Below are 2,466 nucleotides of genomic sequence, written 5' to 3'. Positions count from 1 at the left end.
CCCGGAAGGAGTAAGTCTGCTGGATTCTGAGTCTGCGCCCCGCTCCACAATTGGGGCCCTTCGTCACTCCAACCTCCATGACCGTCCCCCACGTCCCCGATCTCTACCTTCCCAAGGCGCCGGTGGTCCCGTAACTCTGCCTCCTCCCTCTGTTCTTCCCAGGCCCTCAGCTGCTCCGCCGTGGGGAAGGCGATCCCTGACACTCTCTGCAGTGTCTCCGGGCCACCTGAAGACCTCCCTAAGGACGAAGAGTTCTGCGGGAGGACACAGGGAGTCCGGGGGAAGGCGGTGAGGACTGAGGCTGCCCGGCCTCTCCTGCAAACCTCTCTCGATGTATGTGCCACAGGTGTGCACTACTCCCCGCCATCACCACCGGTGGGACGGTCCTCCAGACCCCCGCGCCACGCTTACAGCCTTGGAGGGGACCGACTCTTGATTCCTGCACGTGTCCTGCTCAAGCCTAACCTCAGCCTGCCGCCTCCTCTCCTCATTCTCACGACCGCCGCCCTGCCAGCACCCCGTACTTCACGCCTTCCCCGTCCCATCGGGCACTGCTCAGGGGAACAACCGGAAGCTCTGGTCAAATGTCACTCTATCTGTATCACACCATTTCCTGTTCCTGGCCCCAGGAGATCAAATGCCTGTTTGTTTTTTCCTTGAACAACAGTACTAATGAGAAACAGCCTGTATTTCATAGCACTTTTAACTTTTCCTCAAACACTTTCTCCTGCGTTAGCTGGTTCTGTTTCTCCATGTAGATTTACTCGTAAGACAGGAATTCACAGGCTCATTTCACAGATAGGGAAGATGGGTAAGGACATTTACCCAAAGCCACACACTTCACTGGTGGCAGAGCCAGGGCGAAGCACAGACGGCTAGGTTTTCAGTCCGGAGCGTTCTGCTCTACGTACCGGCCTCCGCTCGGCTCTCTGCTCCTGTTCCATCCAATAACTCACCCTGCCCAAGAACAGCTTTTTCATAAAAGGCATGCCCTTGACTCACCCTCCCTGTGCCTGTCAAAGGCGCTCCACCGCCCCCACTCACAGCAGCCTTCCCCCTCCTTCAGCACTGATGTCCAACCATGAAATGTGAACTGGCTCCTGGGCCCTGGCAGGGGGTCTAGCGTCTGCCGTCAGACTCGAGGTTTCTAGAAGGCAGGAACTAAGTATCGTTCCCCTGGATTCCCCTCTCGGCTATCAGAGTAGAGAAGGGGCTGAGAGGCCATCGTCTTCCCAGGCCCCTGCTCACTCCAGCAAAATGAGAAGTCTCAGCCTAACCCTGTCCTGACGACTGACCGTCAGCAGCTTCAGCCCTCCGATCTGTCCGGTGTGCCGAAGGTGGGGGCCCCGGCAGAGATCAACCAACGTGCCGCACCTGGGGGAAAGAAGGGGCCCGTTAGTGGCTTCCAAATGCGTGAGCTTCTAGTCTTCTCTCTCATGGCCTTTAGCTGACAGAAAGAGTGAAGAACTGTTCACGGAGACAGCAACGGGAGACGAGAGTCGATTCCTGTCCCTGTTTCTCTCTCCGGGGCAACAGATTCTTCCCGCATCCCGTCTTCTTCCCTCATCCCGTTTCCAGCCTTGGTCGGTGCACCTCGCCCCTCCCCGTTTCCCTCCATCTGGACAACTCACCCGTACACTGTTGCTGTTGGACCCGTCACTTTTTCCTCAATCAGGCGAAGCTTAAAGGGGTTATCCTGGAAGAAGGGAAGAGTGAAGACGCGTCTTTATCCCCACGAAGACGTCCTGGGAGAGAGCCACCCCTTCCCTCATGCCTGTGATCTTCCTCCTAAAACTGTGCATCTCCGGCCCACCTTGAAGAGCTGGCGAAGCTGATCCTGGGAAGCTTCCAGCCTCCGGAAGGGCAGAGCAGCAGCTGCGAGTTCTTGGCAAACGCGCTCCAAAACAGGCAGCTCTGAGCCCCGGACACTCCTGGGAGAATGAGAGTCGGTCTGCCTGCATCTTTAAGAAGCATCACCTGGGAGACACAGCTGTTGGCCAGGGGTAAAATCCTGCCCTCCAGAACGTCTGGAATTATTGGTCAAGACAGACAAACTAAGAGGAAACATAAATAGGAACTCGGGTACAAATTTTACAGCTGGAGCAAATGCTCTATGTACGAAATTAAAAGTTCAGGGCAAGCAATCCAGATGGACGAAATTAAGGTAATGAAGGATGGAGTAAAGTTGAAGAATTCCTAAGGGCTAGAGAAGATAAGTTTCAAGCAGCATTAGAAGAGAAAGAACGTGGACTAATGGAGAAGGTGGTATCAAGATCACAGTTGAGGCCCGGAGGTCTTTCCCGTAGCTCGTTCCTCCAAAACGAACATGCGTGAGGCCCCAGAAAAGGGCCTCAGCAACCATCCCAGTAAAAGGGGACAAACTTGCAGTTATCAGATGAATAAAGTCTGAAGAGCTAATGTATAGCATGGTGACTATAGCTGATAATTCTGCATTCTATAACTGAA

At 54.5% G+C, this 2,466-nt stretch overlaps 1 long non-coding RNA gene across 1 annotated transcript; it reads right to left on the bottom strand.

Annotated features, from left to right (window-relative positions):
• Positions 1 to 28: 28 nt before the first annotated feature.
• Positions 29 to 2,459, bottom strand: LOC105308707. The gene is made up of 4 exons (XR_897332.2): positions 1,814 to 2,459; positions 1,632 to 1,696; positions 1,296 to 1,374; positions 29 to 254 (listed from the first exon to the last, which is right to left on the bottom strand). It is a non-coding gene; the product is annotated as an uncharacterized LOC105308707 (long non-coding RNA).
• Positions 2,460 to 2,466: the final 7 nt, after the last annotated feature.

This window comes from Pteropus vampyrus, unplaced genomic scaffold (genome assembly GCF_000151845.1).
Source record: "Pteropus vampyrus isolate Shadow unplaced genomic scaffold, Pvam_2.0 Scaffold617, whole genome shotgun sequence".
Classification (NCBI taxonomy): Eukaryota; Metazoa; Chordata; class Mammalia; order Chiroptera; family Pteropodidae; genus Pteropus; species Pteropus vampyrus.
The sequence above is the reverse complement of the archived record's forward strand: the minus strand, read 5'-3'. Positions and strand labels throughout refer to the sequence as shown.